This window comes from Felis catus, chromosome A2 (genome assembly GCF_018350175.1).
Source record: "Felis catus isolate Fca126 chromosome A2, F.catus_Fca126_mat1.0, whole genome shotgun sequence".
Classification (NCBI taxonomy): Eukaryota; Metazoa; Chordata; class Mammalia; order Carnivora; family Felidae; genus Felis; species Felis catus.
Window position 1 is genome coordinate 46,606,297 of NC_058369.1, and position 17,986 is coordinate 46,624,282.

The following is a 17,986-nucleotide window of genomic DNA, read 5'->3' on the forward strand; positions in this document are numbered from 1 at the left end:
GATGTTTCATACATGCCCTTTATCAAGTAGAGGAAGTTTACTTTTATTTCTACTTTTCTGAGAGTTTTGTGATGAATGAATGATAGATGTTAGTAAAATGCTATTTCTGCATCTACTGAGATGATCATCATATGGTTTTTTTTATTTAGTCTGTTGATAAGGTAAATTGCATTGACTGATTTACAAATAGTCAACCAACTTTGCATCTTGTGATAAACCCCACTTGGTCATGATGTATTTATTATTCTTTTTATACAGTGGATCTTTCAATCATTTTTGTGACAGAATATATATAACATGAAATTTACCATAGTGACCATTTAAAAAAAAATTTGAGAGAGAGTCAGCAGGGGAGGGACAGAGGGAGACTTTTTTTTTTAATTTTTTTAACGTTTACTTATTCTTGAGAGAGAAAAAGAGATGAAGCGCAAGTGGGGGACAGGCAGAGAGAGAGGGAGACACAGAATCCAAAGCAGGCTCCAGGCTCCGAACTGTCAGCACAGAGCTCGACGTGGGGCTCGAACTCACAAACCATGAGATCATGACCTGAGCCAAAGTCAGATGCTTAACTGAGTCACCCAGACGCCTCAGGAGAGAGAGACTCTGAAGCAGGATCCATACCCAGCACAGAGCCTGACACCAGGCTCTATCTCACGACCATGATATCATGACCTAAGTTGAAATCCAGAGCCAGACATTTAACCCACTGAGCCAACCAGGCGCCCCCATCATGACTATTTTTAAGATAGTTCAGTAGTATTACAGAAATTCCTAATGTGTGCAATTATCACCACCATCTATCTCCACACCTCTTTTCATCTTGCAAAACCAAACTTTGTACCCATAAACAATAAATCCCCATTCTGCCTTCCCCAGACCCCTGCAAACCACCATTCTGCTTTGTGTCTATGATTTTGACTCCTCTATCTCATGTAAATTAGACTCATATAGTATTTGTCATTTTGTGACTAGCTTACCTCATTTAGCATAATGTCTAAAGGTTTATCCACGTTGTAGCATACATGAGAATTTCCTGCCTTCTTAAGGCTAAATAATATTCCACTGTATGGGGGTGCCTGGGTGGCTCAGTTGGCTAAGCATCCGACTTCAGCTCAGGTCATGATCTCACGGTTTGTGGGTTTGAGCCCCACATCCGGCTCTGCGCTGACAGCTCAGAGCCTGGAGCCTGCTTCGGATTCTGGGTCTCCTTCTCTCTCTGCCCCTCCCCTGCTCACATTCTTGCTCTCAAAAATAAACATTTAAAAAAGATTTTTTAAAAATTCCACTTTCGTATGTACCACGGTTTGCCTATGCATTTATTCATTGATGGACACTGGAGTGTTTCCACATTTTAGCTACTGCGAATAATGCTATGAATGTAGGTGTACAAATATTTAATATCCTAGTTTCAATTATTTTGGGTATAAACCCAGAACTGAAACTGCTGGGTCATATGGTAATTCCATTTTTAATTTTTTGAGTAACCACCATACCATTTTCCATAGCAGCTATCATTTTATATTCCCATCAACTGGGCACAAGGGTTTCTAGTTCTCCACATCCTCATCAACACTTACTTTTATTGATTTGTTCATTTTTGATAGTATCTATCCTAATGGGCCTGAGTTGTTAATCCTGGCCTCATAAAATTAAGTGGGAAGTGTTCTCTCCTTTACTATTTCTAGAAGAGTTTATACAGAATTGGTATTATTTCTTCCTTAAACACTTGTAAAACCGCCCAAGTGAAGCTTATCTTGCAGGAAAGGTTTTCAGATTCTTTATTAGTTCTTAAGTAAGTTTCAGTAGTCTTTCAAGGAATTTGTCCATTTCACCTAAGTTATCAAGTTTACTGACAGAAATTGTTCATAATATTCCCTATTATCATTTTAATAGGGAATATTAAATTTCTGTAGAACATATAGTAATATTCTCTTTTTCATTTGTAATATTAACATTTGTATCTTCTGTTTTCTCCTGACAAGTCTAGCTAAAGGTTTGTCAATTTTATCTTTCAAATACCAGCTTTTGGTTTTAGTGACTTTATTTTTGTTTCAAATTTTCTCTATTTTTATTTCAAACTTTATGCTCTTATTTTCATTATTTCCTAGTTTCTTCTTCTTTGGGGCTTAATTTGCTCTTCTGTTTTTTAGTTTCTTTTTTTTTTTTTAAACGTTTATTTATTTTTGGGAGAGAGAGAGACAGAGCATGAACGGGGGAGGGGCAGACAGAGAGGGAGACACAGAATCGGAAACAGGCTCCAGGCTCTGAGCCATCAGCCCAGAGCCTGACGCGGGGCTCGAACTCCCGGACCGTGAGATCCGTGACCTGGCTGAAGTCGGACGCTTAACCGACTGTGCCACCCAGGCGCCCCTGTTTTTTAGTTTCTTAAGGTACAGGCTGAGAACATCGATTTGAAGTATTTTTTGTTTTCTAATGTATTTTAATGCCATGCATTTCCCTCTAAGCACTGCTTTAGCTTAGTCCTATACATTTTTTTTAATTTTTTTTTTCAACGTTTATTTATTTGGGACAGAGAGAGACAGAGCATGAACGGGGGAGGGGCAGAGAGAGAGGGAGACACAGAATCGGAAACAGGCTCCAGGCTCTGAGCCATCAGCCCAGAGCCTGACGTGGGGCTCGAACTCGCGGACCGCGAGATCGTGACCTGGCTGAAGTCAGACGCTTAACCGACTGTGCCACCCAGGCACCCCTAGTCCTATACATTTTGATGTGTTACATTTTCATTGCCATTCAAAATAATTTTTAATTTCCATTATGCCTTTGTCTTTGACTCATGGGTTACTTAGAAGTGTGTTGTTTAATCTCCAAATATTTGGAGATTATTGGGATATTGTTATTGATTTCTCATTTAATTCATGTATGACCAGAGAAATCATATTTCTTTAAATTTTTTGAGGTTCATTTTATGGCCCAGAATATCTAACATTGTGAATTTTCCATATGCACTTGAAAAGAATGTGTATTCTGCTGTTGTTGGATGTAGTATCCTTTCAAAGTCAATTCAACCAAGTTGGTTGGTAGGGCTGCTTAGGTTTTCTACATCCCTATTCATCTTCTACGTACTAGTTCTATGGATTACTGAAGTAGGACTGTTGACATCTCCAACTGAAACTGTGTATTTGTCTATTTCACCTTTAGGTTCTTTCACTTGTGTTAAGTGTATTCACATTTATTTTTATTTTATTTTTTTAAATTTTTTCTTTAATTTTATGTATTTTTGAGAGAGAGACACAGTGTGAGCAGGGGAGGTGCAGAGAGAGGAGACATAGAATCCAAAGCAGGCTCCAGGCTCTGAGCTGTCAGCACAGAGCCCAACATGCAGCTCGAACTCATGGACTGTGACCTGAGCTGAAGTCAGATGCTCAACCGACTGAGCCACCCAGGAGCCCCAGGGTATTCACATTTTGATTGTTATATATTCTTGAGGAATTGACCCTTTACTCATTATGCAATGCTCTTTATCTTTCCCGATAGTATTTCTTGATCTGATGTCTACTTTGGTACTAATACAGCCACTTCATCTTTCTTTTCATTAGAGTTTTGAGTAGTATATGTTTTCTCTTTTACTTTTAACCTATCCATGTCTTTATATTTAACTTGGATTCAAAAAACATTGGGCAATTCCCTTCATCTTCTCTGAAAATTTTTTTTTTTAATGTTTATTTTTGAAGGAGAGAGAGACAGAGCATGAGGGGGGAGGGGTGGAGAGAGAGGGAGACACAGAATCCCAAGTAGGCTCCAGGCTCCGAACTGTCAGCACAGAGCCCAACGTGGGGCTCAAACCCGTAAACCACGAGATCATGACCTGAGCTGAAGTCGGAGGCTCAACCGACTGAGCCACCCAGGAAGCCCTGAAATTTTTTCATTTCTTACATGAGTTAAGCAATTATCTTTATCAAAGTGATATAGGAGAATTAGATGAAAGGAGACAGAGTAAAAGCATTTTGTAAATCCAACAAAGCTATATATACAAACACGTCTATCATCATGTACAAATATACATGTAGGTATCATAAACCAATCCATGGTGCCCAAAGTCTAATGGCTTATTTTCATCTATCAGTGCTCTCTATAACTAATTTCCTGCATTTTCAAATTTATTGCTTTTATTTTAATGAAACAGAGGATAAATAAATTTACCTTTCCTTTTCTGAAGTAAAAACTCTTGTCTGAAAACTTTTATAAGCCAATCTAAACCTTATTAGTAAATTCTTAAGGACCTGCTATGCGTTAAATTAAATTCTTGATCCCTTTATTAAAGTAAAAAAATAATCAGTTTTGGCTAAGACCCACACTAACATTGCAAGATTTAGTTATTTCATTTGAGACAAAGAAAAAAATAAAATGTTAAAGACAAGTATTTCTCAAAGAAACAATATAAACATCCAGGATTTCTATCACAATTGAAAAGCCTAACTTTTCAGGAAGATTCTTTTTTCTTTAAAAAAACAACCAAACATGGGGCGCCTGGGTGGCTCAGACGGTTAAGTGTCCGACTTCAGCTCAGGTCATGATCTCACAGTTCGTGGGTTCGTGTCTTGCATCAGGCTCTGTGCTGACAGCTCAGGGCTTGGAGCTTGCTTTGGATTCTGTCTCCCTCTCTCTCTGTTGCTCCCCTGCTCTCACTCTGTCTCTCTCTCACTCTCTCAAAAATAAAGATTAAAAAAAAAGTGCAAACAAACAAAAACAGAGAAAACAGGTGATACAATTTCTGAGGTGGAGGAACATATAATAAACACTGTTTGATTCCCCAGTGTCCAATATGGTGAGGTAATGGATATAAGTTATATATATAGGGGCACCCGGTTGGTTCAGTCAGTTAAGCTTCCCATTCTTGGTCTCAGCTTAAGTCTTGATCTCAGGGTCGTGAGTTCAAGCCCCACTCTGGGCCTGGAGGGTACTTAATAAGTAAATAAATAAATAAATAAAGCATATAAACTGTCAATATAAATACTACATGCTCAACAAATGTTTATTACGATTGTTGCAGTTATTCAGCATACTATACTGTATGCTGAACTGAAATAGTGAGCGAGACCAAGGACAACTAATTCTTTAAAGCCAATTTCAGGAAACTGGAACATAAACAGGCCCACTCTACAACTGTTTACAATATTAAAATGAATAATTGCAAATAACGAAAAAGTCAAATCCTGGAATCTCTCATATGCTTTCAATTAGATATCATCAATCAATGGCTACTTTTTTCAACAAAGACCTACGTGGAGACAAGCTACTGCTTTAGCAAACGTCTCCCATTCACTCAACAGGTCAAGATCAATCAGCTATTTATACATACTTCAGACACAAGGCATCACATACTATGTGTAGTCATGGTAGGCTTACAAAAAACTGGTCATATTCTGGCAAAGCATGTTGTATGATAAACAGATCATAAACAGAAACTATCACTGGCACTCAAGAGGCAAAATCCAGCTGCGTTTCTTTATCCCTAATCCCAGTTTCAGCTGCAGGTTTTTTCCAGAAAGAACAGTAGCTTGATTTACTCAACACTCTGCTGAAGTCAGGGTGTGGTCACCCTTCTCCAAATAATATTACAAATGGATTTTCCCTGAACTCTTGTAGCAACAGGATCTTAAAGTAGTTACTGGTAAGAAAAGGTGAGATTAAGGTCAAAATGCATGCCTACAAACAAGTAATAAATAACAGCTTTTAAGGACCACCTAGAGATATGGGAGGCAGGGTATTATTGAGACCAAAAGAAAGAGGTAAACACAGTACAGAACATGAGTATCTTTTAAGCTTTCAACATTGAGCCACGGTAACAGTTGAAGACTATCTGTTTTTGCCAGCTTTCCTGTTAAGTACTGACAGTTTCATCCCAAATTGTTACAATACACTATTAACTGCCCGAAATGCAAATGAATCATTTTCCTTCTTGATCATCAGAACTGGTCTAAATGTAAGAGTGAATTCAGAAAAATCAGTTAAATGTCTCCTTTATTAGTTCTAAAACACTACCAACTAGAGATTCGGAAAGGCTCAGAAGCCTTTTTCTAAGGCAGGGAGAGATAGGAATGTGCTTAATAAATTAATAACTGCATTCCTTCACTCTGGCTAGCCTAGAAAACAAAAATCAACCTCTGTTCTGCGGGCGTGCACCCCCATCTCCCACACTGTGCTTGTATTCCCAGACATTCCAACGGCTTTGAAATGAGCAACTGCACTTACAAGCCGTTTGCGCTGCCTCAGCCTCTAACTAGTGTTAGGAGACTACTACGTGCCCAGGACAACGTAACCGCCCCACATTATCTTTTCATGGTCTTTGAAGCACGTTTTGTGCCCTGATAAGGAAAGTGAGGCCCAAGCTCACACAGGCAGTGCTGAAGACCCACCAGGGGGCCCACTCCAAAGCCCTGGCACTAAACCACCATGAAACTTTGGTCTTCAGTGCCTTAACTAGGCACCTGCTTCCCTGAGGGCAAGGGCATGACTTAGGTGCTCTAAATACTCACTAGGCAAGGAGTGATTGTGAAGTGAACTTTCTGTTCTTCATGGCCACTGTCAGGTCGCAAGCCCCCTGGAAAAGTGGGGAAACTGAGGCCCGGGCTAACTGACTTGCCAGAGATCACAGAGTCCGTAATGGGCAGAGAGAAGCCTAGAGGGTTGATCTTTGCGATTCTCAACGTCCGTGTGTAACACGGTCCCGAGCTTCTACCTGGCTTACCCGGCCCCTGGATCCCGCAGACTTTCAGAGGAAGGGGTCTGGGTAGGGGTGCTCCCCACCCGGATCGTTTCCCGTCCGCAGCCTCCGCTGACAGGGGAAAGCAGCGGCCCGCCCGGCGGCCCCACCCGCCGCCAGCTGCAAGGCACCACGCCAGGCATGTGTTGCCTGTTCGCAGACACTCCCTCCTCCGCCTTTACCCCTTCACCACCTCCGCCCACGTCCCAGCCCAGCTGAGCACGTCTGCTCGCCCGGGCGCGTAGCCCGTAGGCCCGTGGGCCCTCGAGCCCACTGGTCACGTGGGGCTCCACGCGGCCCAGCCGCCACCAATTGCAAAACGGGCCTCGCGTTCGCCACGCCCCCTTGCTGCCGCACCCCCTCGAGGGAGAGCTGGACCCCCAGCTGGTCCGTGTTCCTCCCTGCTGTGGCGTGTGCACCGCTTCTTTGCGTGCCCTGTGTGTGTGTGTGTGTGTGCGCGCGCGCGCGGCTGGTAGAGGTGGGGGAGGCGGAGTTTGAAACTTGGTTGAGGTAACTGAGGCCACAAGCTCTAGTGGAAAGCGGGGGAAGACGCGATGTGGGGGCAGTGCTTTGTGGAGAAAGGGCCAGTTCCCTGGAAAAGGAAGGAAGTAGGTGTCGTGGGCTGCACACACCGCCCTTTTGGGGGAAGTCAGAAAGAACTCCAGGCTTTCCCATTTTATGGCTAAATTACTTGAACTCTCACTAACTCTGTCTAGAGTAGCTACACGTGGACCAGTAATGATCATCTACTGAGCACCGCCGTGGGCCAGGTCTCTGATCTTCCAGTAGGAATAGCAGGCTCATAAAGATCATCTCATTCGAAGGCACCCACCTGGCCAGTGGCGTTCTCTGTAGGCTAGTTCAGGGCCCCCTTAGAACTTCAGTGACACTTAGACTTCTATCACTAACTTAACGCAATTCCAGGTATTCTTGTGCAGCTTTCTCGTGCATGGTTTTATGAAGAAAAGATAAGACTGTATCTAGACCATGTTGCTGTGTTCAAAACCCGACATACGTACCTATGTGAGTTGTGTATATTCTTATGCCACGGGTCCCTCAACCAAGCCACCTACCCCTTAGGAACACAAAGTATTTTTGTTGGTTTTAACACTGCTTCGAAGCTGTCATGATGGCCTCTGGCAAAATGGGACACTGCTGACATAGGACTTAGCCGAACATATGTCCCCCATTTGTCACATCTAGCAGCATAGAGTTGTGCTTGATTATGAGTTCCCGTGGACAGTTTTTTTAGGTTGTTACCTGGGTGCAAAGACCCCAGATCTGCTCCTCTACCTCCAAATGTCATTTTCTTGTTAATACAGAATGGCTCCTCCTCCTGCTTTTCTTTCTATCTTCTCTTAGGGTGGGTAGTTTTACTGAAGATTTTTTCAGACAGTTGTAAGAATAGGAGAAGGATTAAGGAACAATGAGATTTGAACAAATAAAAAAACCTTCACAGATTTGAGATCTTAATGTTCTGGTTCCTCTTTGCCACCATCTCCTCCTGAGATTTTAGAACTCATTGTTTACCGAATGCCTTTTTTTTTTAAGTTCATTTATTTATTTTGAGAAACAGTGTGTGTGTGTGATCCAGGCAGTTGGTGGGGAGAGGAGAGAGAGAGAATCCCAAGCAGGGTCCGACTGTCAGCATAGAGCCCATTGCAGGGCTCAATTCCACGACCATGAGATCAAGACCTGAGCTGAAATCAAGAGTCAGACACTTAACCAAATGAGCCATCCAGGCACCCCTTTAGTGAATGCTTTTAATCACATCTTTCTTCATAATGTTGGGAAGAATATCTTTACTGCATTTCGATTTGTATAGCCTGAGTTGAAATTTTGGCAGAATGGAATCCCTGGAAATAGGGTGTGTGAGAGATGGAGATGTGTGTCAAGGAAAGGAAGATAAGGAGATGCTGGTGAGGGGAGATAACTAGAGCTTAGAGAAAGAATGAAGACAAAAAAATAGAGTGGCAGATCTAGCAGATTATTCTATGTTCTTATAGTAATGAGAAGCCATATTCTTGGGCATGAAGATGCATACATTGTGATCAAAAAACATTACCATCTCCTCATTTGAGGAGTCCTGACAGTTCTGGAAATAAAGTTGGAAGGACACAAGGAGGGTTTGATAGTTTAGTACTGGAAAGATAATCTGGGATCCAGTAGACCTCAGTACACATTGTTTTAATGTGTCCACCCTACCCCCAAATTCAAAGCCAATGGCTATAGTGAAGGAGTAGCTGGGTAAGGTACACAGGTCTCTGCCTAAATCTGGATGCTGTTGCTGAAATTCCTGGAGCGATACAGCCTGTAAGGGCTCCAATGCCACGTCAAACTTAGGTCCACAACTTAGGTTGGAAGGTACTAGATAACTTACTGAATGATAAGCTCCTTAAGGAGCTCCTTGTACACCTACCATAGATCCTATATGTACTACATCTCACCAAATAATGATCCCAGATCTAGTTCAGGAGTGTCCCTGTGGCAACCTATAATCCTCCTAAAATGAAGGTTTTTCTAGAATACTTGCTGAAGAAGCTGTATATTTCAAAATTATAAAGCTCCTGGTTGAAGACTTTTAGAAACACAAAAATCTTTCAGTTTGCTTCAGGGTTCATACTGGTCAACCCAATGTTTATAAAGTTGGCTAAATTATTTTGTCAAATCTTTGTTCCAGCATCCCTACCCCAACTCCCTTTGAAGCCCTAGTGCCTCCTGCTCCCGGTAAAAGATAATAACAGCTGTGAAAAAGAACAGCATTTTGATTTCCCATCCCATGAGGCTGACGAGGAGAAGGCAGAGAAAGGGGAGGGTAGATTGTAACAGGAACATTTGATCCCTCAAGAGCGGAGATCATATGATGATTGATTAGGGAGATGTCACTAGTTAGCCAGACCACAGCTAAAGGTTAAACACAGGTTAACAATAGCCCAGGAGAGAACAACTGAAGAATTCATTAATCGTGTTTCTGTTTACATCCCCTTCCACCCCCACCTTCCAGGCTTAATGTAGCCTCTGCCCTGATGAGAAGGACTTTTGGAGTTCATGGCTCATTCCTCTCACCTGGCATGTGTGCAAACTGGTTAAGCATATTAATAGGTGACTTGGCCAACACCACATAGCTAGTTAGAATAGCAGAACTAGGATGAGAACCACTCTCTCTCTTTAGAGACAATTACTCTTCCCATTTATCCCCCAAATAACCATCAGTTTCCTCCCACTTCACCCATGGATGTGCAAGACACAGCATCCATCAACAAGTGGTCTCCTCCCACCCCTTGACTTGGTTTGTGACTTCATTTAACCAATAGGATGCAGTGCAAGTAACATTCTGGGTCTTCCCCGTTCAGGCCCTAAAAGGTCTGGCAGCTCCTGCCTCCTGCTCTAGGAAGCCAGCCTCCATGCTTTAACGAAGCAGGGCTTGACTGCTGAGTGATGAGCCTCAGCACATGGATGGAGAGGACATGTGGAAGAGCAGCAGACATGAGGGAAGCCTCCTTAGACCTTCCAGCCCAGCCCAGCCACAGGCTGAACATAGCTGAATGAGTTACCCCCACAAAATCACATGGAGCAGAAGACCTACCCAACTGAACTCTACCCCAATTCCTGACCCAGAGAATCATGAGAAATACACAACTGAAAGACTGCTACATCTTCTGCCTTATTCTGTTCACTTGATTATCATAATTAAGAAATCAGAACATTAGACCATGGTTAGGTCTCAGAAGTCTTATGAAGGAACGTGGTCAACCAACACTTCTGTGTATCTTATCAAGACAAGATGGTTTTCTGCTTTAAATTAACTCAGACACTGAGGGTGTAAATTAGTATATTAATTTGCTGATCGACCAATCTTACTATGGTTATGTTAACTTATACTTACCATTTAACTATCACAAAATTTTGTCCAGGTCTTAATGTTCTGGCTATCTCATGATGCATCACAGACCACCAGAAAATTTAGTGGCTTAAGATAACCTTTCTCCTCTTGCTCACTACTTTGCAATTTGGGCACACCTCCATGAGGACAGTCATGCTGCATACTCAGCATCAGGTAGGGCTGACTAGAAGGCTGGCTCTCTCCCATGTGGAGATTGGTGGTGAGAAGGAAACTTGAGCAGCTGGAGGCTACAACAGCTGGGCTTCTCTGAGATTACTGTCTCCATGGAGCTTCCCATGTGGTCTCCCCAGCTCAATTGCTTCAGGCTGGCTGGTGTTCTTACATCTGTTCAGTGATCCTAAGACACAGTCCTAAGGAAAGGATCCCAGCAGAAGCTGTATCACTTTGCATGACTTTGATTTGGAAGTCAGATAATGTCCTTTCTGCCCTGTCACTGGCCTACCCATATTCAAGGAAATAGGAGCCCCCCCCTCCCGCCTTGATGGAGGAGTGCCAACATCATACTGTTAGAAGAGCATGTGGGAAAGGCTAGGTTAGGGCTGCCATATTTGGAAAACACAATCTTGCCTGACCCAGCTTCCAAACTCCACATCTGAACTTCATGCTAGGAATAAAATCTTGATAGAAAGACGAATTCCAGGAGCTCTGATGTTTTAAAAGAATGTTATTGCTGATTGCAATACTTGTGAGAGTTAATTCATTTTCCTTATAGAGGACATGTTTGGGGGTCATAGTATATCTCCTTTTTGCCCAGAGATTTGGAGGACAACTGGGGAAAGGGGAATGTGAATAATCTACTGTTACTGCTGTTTTGTAAACCTGCCCTTTCTTTTAAAAAATAGATTCACTGCTTACAGTTGAAACAAGTAGGGTATTCATAGCAAGGTTGAGACATTGTGAATTTAATCTGGCTCTGGCAACCACATATTTTAAAGAAAATTCGTTTTGTAGGCTCTATAACCAGTTTTGGACGAATGCGAATAACTTACATTTCTACACGCACATCCAATGCGGAAGCACACAGCACATTCATTCAATATCTTTTATTCCTGAGGGATTTCCAGTTTCTCAACCCAGTTCACCAGGTATTTTGTATGTAATCTGGCAACACCACACCAAAAGCACGCAGCGCCTTTTTAACTGTTGCCTAGCAACACTCAAATGCTCAGGACAGGAAGTAAAGTGTGCAGTATCCCACTGTAATTTTGGTATACATATGGTGCCTAGCACTTAGCCAAAGTGAAGTTTATGTGTGAGCAGAAAACTAACTTTTCTGTTACTGCAAAAACATGCCCCAGGACATGTACCAATCAGAGAAGAGCTATTATACTTCTATGGCATTTTGTAATTGTTTTGAAACTGTTATGAGTAAAAATAAATATCCAGTAAGAATATCCGTATACTCTGCAGATTATTGTACCGATGTTAAATACCTGTCTGTCTGAGGTCTGATCTCTTAACCTAGTTTTTTCAGGTTATTTTCCTAACCTATGTTTTCATCATAACCTGAAGATAGGATTTTATGAACTTTTTATAATTCTTTTTTTATAAATGTTTATTTATTTTGAAGAGGGGGGGAGTCAGAGAGAGAGGGTGACAGAAGATCTGAAGCAGGCTCTGTGCTGAGAGCAGGTGCGGGGCTCGAACTCACAAATGAGATCACGACCTGAGCTGAAGTCAGACGCTTAACCAACGAGCCACCCAGGCACCCATTATGAATTTTTTAACATCGGCTTTGCAGACTATCTTTGGAGATGCCATTTTCAAGTTTACCAAATAGCTACATTGCCAAAAACTTTGGTATATACCAAATGTTTGCATTTTAAATGGTCTCCTCAACAATGTGATTTCAAAGATTTTGCTGGTCCGCTGACTTCTAACATTTCATGCCTATAAATTCAGTGTATAACTTACAGAATCCGTCACTGAACAACAACAACAAAATCTTTAATAATGCGATTGTCACCCTTTAACTATTTATTAGGAATTTTTCACTTACATAGTTTATCTCTCTTAAAGCTGAGCAGTCCAAGATTATTTTTGCAAGCAGCACAACAACTGAGTGAGGGGGGAGTTTGTTCCTAGCTAAAATGTTTTACTATTTGAGGTCATTTTCAAAGGAATGAATTTGTGTCAGAAAGTATTTGTTAGAAAAAAATAAAATTGGGTTACAGGCCAAAGAATGGCAAAAGTATGCTGTGAGGAGGTAACTTTAATCTAGTGAAACAAATAAAATTGCTGCAAAGAAACCACAGAGGGCATCTTTGCCACAAGTTGATGAGATGAATTACTTTTCAAGTAGCTTAAAAAGAGGAGCCCTGTCTCATATAAAGCTGCTGGATCAACACATGTGGCCAAGTAAGGCAAGGGCCAGCCAGCACCCTGAGGTTCCAAGCCTCTGTGTGTGTCCCTTTTGCAAAGCCACGTTAACCAACGAAGCTGAGTTTGTAAAGTAACTATGCACTCGCAGAAATCCTAAGACAAGTAATTTTCACATAAAAGTGAGGAAGTTACAAATTAATATCCTTTCTTTGCATGCCCCCCCCAAAAAAAGTGAAGAATGATTTGAACCTGCCTTGTTAAAATGTTCAGCTCAAATTGAACTTTAGGCCATTGGCTCTGTGACTATGTAGAATGTCTGATGGTATCAGATCTTTAGGGGTTCTCTGAAACCCACAAGAGTAGTTCAACAGGAGTTTCAGGTTTCCTGTCTGTTTACTCCACCCTAGAGAAAGGTCCCAGTAAACTCACTTGATGGCCCTTTCCAGTCCTGGCATTGATAGTGCAATTGAAACTGTTTAAAAACTGAAGAATTGCTTGTCATTTCATCTAATGTCTCTGAGCACACTTTTTCTTCTTGGTAAAATGAAGGTCATCCCACCGGGCCTACTTGTCCACAAGAGTGTTGTGGGGGGAACAGAAAGGTCAGGCAGTAAGTAACATGAAGTGAACATTTCCTATGATCTCTACTCTCTTGGCACATTATATGCTTTGCTCCACCAAATCCTCACAATAACTTTACGAGACAGGTACAGAGATCAAACTGAGGTTTAGAAAAATTCAGTGCCTTGCCCAGGTCATACCTGGTATGTGGCAAAGGCAAGATGTGAACTGACCTCTAACTACTAAGCTATTCCACCTCCAATATAAGGAAATGAAAACAACTATTGAATGGTAAAATGATAGGTCAACATCAAATATCACTATTATTAAAACTCCCTCGCTGTGAACCTTTATTTAAAAGTTACAGTTTGTGTGTGTGTGTGTGTGTGTGTGTACATACGTATGTGTGTGCCATTTTTGTTGGTCTGGGGGGCATGACGTTTCTATTTAGGTTTCAGATAATTTTTTAATTTTATATTTAATTTCAAATATATATACACAATCAGTATAGAAACTCCCCCAAATACAGAAAACTCTAAACGAAAAGAAGAAAATTTATGGTGGTAAGTCAAACACAGAAACGTGTTGGATCAGCAGCACCCCCCGTTTCCCAAAAAACAAGGAGGGTCATTATAGTGCTTTACTCAGAGCAAGAACAAAGCATTTTAGTGCCACACACATAGTTAGAACACTCATATTTGTTAAATGAGGGTCAGGGTGACATACGGACCATAGCAAATTATCATAGCTTTCGGCTGTAAATAGATTAAAAGAATCAAAAGAATAGTTCACTAAGCAACAAAATGCTTAACAGAGGTAAGATTTGGCAGACACCTTGAGACTGTAGATTTGCTAACATTGCTGAAGAAACATTCATTTCTAGAAAATTCAGACCTGTAAGAAAAAGTCCAGTAGTATTATAGTAGTTTGCATAGGCTGGTTTAGAATGTACTTATTTGTAAAGAATGACCTGAGCATTGAATCAGGCAAATGTTCATTCTGGAACCAGAGCAAAGGTCAGAGAATTCCTAGAATTCAGAGTTGTACCTTGGACTTCAGAGGGACATTCTGGGATAGAAGCTGAGCAGAAAGCAGAGACAGGACTCTGAATGTGAGGGGTTCTCTTTCAAAGGAAGAGGTTATTGCTAGAGATGAACAGATCAGGAATTGTGCTCCTGTGTTTTAATTAATTGCTGGAAGGAAGATGTCTAAGACAGAAAACCAGAAGATCCCAGTCGGCTGGAAAGCCTTCCAGGGAGCCTGCTGAGAAAGTAAGCAGAGACAAAAGCAGCCCCATAATGATGTCAAATTATCTGCTTCTATCTCCAATTCCTATCAAAAACAAAGGTGCTTTTTGTCTTTCCCTGAGTTCTACTGAAATTCCTTCCAATGCCAGCTTCCTGAGAGACAGCATTTTCATACTTCCCTGGACAGGTTATCTTTTCCCAGATTCGGAAGCTGAAGTGAACCTCCTGAAACCACCACTTTCTTCTTCAAATCTAATTCTATCCATTCTCTGGTATCACCTCTACTCCCTCTAAGGCATCTTCAGCTACAAACTCGGGAAAAAATTCTAGGAAAAGAAATGATTCAGGGGGAGTATCGTTCCCATACCCTATACCCTCAAAGTGCCCCCAGTGACAACGCCCCATGTAAGCAATTTTTTCAAGTTTATGTACAAAGTTCTCGAATCCCTTAAGTCCTACCCTTCATTCTTTCCTAAACACAATCCAATTCTTGGATTCCTAAGGAATCCTTCATGAAACAGGGACACTTTCCTGAAATGATCATTCATGTAGCCTTCCTATTTCTGAAATTCTGTGACTGGAATCATCTTAAACCCTTAATATAGACTTAACTATTACATGGAAGAAAGCATCAACTATGTCCCTCAGACAAAATCATTTGCTTCCAGAATAGGGACCAAGTCTTACCCCCTTAGGCATAGAATGTGCTTAATAAATCACATTAATTAAAAAACCACAAGCCTTAGGATGTCTAAAATATCAGGAGAGGGAGTTTTAAATTTTAAATGTAATTGTTTTCTATTATACACACTAATCAGAAAGGAATTTGAAGTTTAATGTTTATTGATTTTTGAGAGAGAGAAAGACAGAGCACGATTGGGGGAGGGGCAGAGAGAGAGGGAGACACAGAATCTGAAGCCGGCTCCAGGCTCCGAGCTGTTAGCACAGAGCTGGACACGGGGCTAAAACTTACATACCACAAGATGCTGGCCTGAGCCAAAGTTAGACGCTTAACTGACCGAGCCACCCAGGCACGCCAGAAATTTGAAGTTTAAATGAAGAACCACTAAAAAGAAATCAAACAGGGAGATTCAAGCTGCTCAGGCAACAAAATCAGCAAACAGTGAAAGCCATACAAGGCACTGAAGGTTATAAAAATAAATATAACCTGTAATCCTGGCCTTCATTGCTTTACCACAAAATAATCACCATAAGCTACTGTTTCATCCATTCTTTGCCTCTTACTAGCAATTTGACCGCTCCTCTCTTCTTCCCTCTTATTCCAGTATTTTCTTTACTCATCAATAGGAACTATCAATTCACTTCTTATCAACTGTATAGTTACTGTATACTTTCTTATTACAGGTTAACACCTGTAGGTGGTTTCACTATTGTGCAGGCAGGCCCAACAAAGCACTATTTTTAGAGCATGAAGAACATTTAATTAAACATAGCATTTAAATCATCCAGTCTCTTAATCCTAATTTTGATTTGCCTATTTCCTTATCTTTGGGGGGAAAAATCACACATTGGTCAATCATTTCATACAAGAAAATAGTTCGGTGCTCATATTTAATAAAATGTCTTTAAAAAGAGATTTCGGACATTTTCTCAGTAATGCTCACTTTTTCTCCCTTTTGATCATGGAAAATACAGAGCTGAGAAACTTTAAAATTAATTTTGACTTTATGTATTTATGTTATATGTGTTGTTATTTACAGACAGAACTATTCATTTTATGGGCACCTGGGTGGCTCAGTCTTAAACATCTTCTTGATTTCGGTTCAGGTCATGATCTCATGGTTGGTGAGATAGAGCCCTGCGTTGGGCTCTGGGCTGACAGTGTGGAGCCTGCTTGGGATTTTCTCTTTCTCCCTCTCTCTCTGCCCCTCCCCTGCTCATGTATGCGAACTCCCTCTCTCTCAAAATAAATAAACATTAAGAGAAACCTATTCAGTGTATAGTTAATGATTCTCAAGTAATTGTATTATGTTTCTGATGAGGAGATTAGACCTGCACTTTTGATGTGTTCATTTTAATTTCAGGATCAATAATCAGAAGAAGAAAGATATTCTGATACACACTTAAAAAGTACCTTTGATTTTTTTAATTTCCATTTTGTATGTAGGATCCAGCTAAAACTAAGTTCCACTCCATGTCTGATAGTAATGGAACTGCCTTCTCTTTTTTCTAGCATACTACAGAATCCTTCCCAAATTGTCAAGTAGTCATTGTATTCTTATAAATAGCCAAGTCTATATTAAATTCACCGTATGCTCTGAAAATTATTCAATAAACACCGTAAAAGGCTAGTGTTGACGTCTCCCCCCCCCCCCCCCCCAGGAGGAGTCACAGAGCTGACTTAGGTTTGGGCCATTCATGGTGACAACCTAGCAAAATAACCAAGAAAAAAAAAGTATTCCAAGTCCCCATTCTATTGATTTCATTTACAGAAAGTCAGCTGGTTTCAGCACTTCCCTGTCTATCTGAATGCTAACTTCAGGCTTTTCAAGCAGACCTTATTTGATGAAGGAAAGTCAGGAATAGAACTTGAGTGAGTTGTCCAGGGTCAGACGCAGCCTGTGTGCCTCGTGTTTACAACTGACTCATGAGATTCTGATGTCTGGAGGATATCTATTTAATCTCTTATTCTCAGCTATATAATCTTCCAGATTAAATTACACCAGAAATAATCTGTGAATAAATAATCAGACAGACATATCTCTGCTTCTCTTCCTTTTCCATGAAGGAAGCAACATGACTTTGCTTGTGATTATCTAAAACCTGCAGGCCTGATATTGTCACTAAAATCCTGCAATTTCACGTATTATGTAACCAGCCCGCTGTGGTTTCCAAATTAAAAATATATTTTAAAAGTGACAAAACCAGCCTGCAATAAATGTGATTTAGGGTTAAATCTTTAAGTAACCTCACCAAGGGATTCTGAGGTCGATGTAATGCCCAACTGATCCATCTTTCTCTTTAAAATGTATTATGTATAACCAAAAAACACTTCTGGTCTGAGTATATGGAGGTTCCCTGGGATTGAGGGGATTTCCCTTGAAATAGGTTTTTCTTTTTCACAAGATTTCAGGCTTTGTAGAATTTGCTCTGCTGTGAATAATATTTTCACATAATCGTGCATACATTTTTTTTCACTTTGTGTAACTTTCTAAAGATGTTGCTCAAGGGAAGCAACAAATGCAAAGTTTATTAATAGGAAAAACC

General features: G+C 40.9%; 1 long non-coding RNA gene across 17 annotated transcripts in view; it reads right to left on the minus strand.

The window, feature by feature from the left end:
* LOC111559447 overlaps nucleotides 1-17,986 on the minus strand; it is a 145,191-nt gene that overhangs the window by 57,881 nt on the left and 69,324 nt on the right. For 3 of the 17 annotated variants that reach the window (XR_006593937.1, XR_006593942.1, XR_006593935.1), the window contains exon 1: nucleotides 6,710-6,999. The exons of 2 other annotated variants lie outside the window; for them this stretch is intronic. This is a non-coding gene — a long non-coding RNA (uncharacterized LOC111559447). Of the gene's footprint in view, nucleotides 1-6,497; nucleotides 7,000-17,986 lie in introns of those variants that run through there. 12 more of the 17 variants (XR_006593928.1, XR_006593929.1, XR_006593933.1 and 9 more) reach the window with 10 other exon arrangements.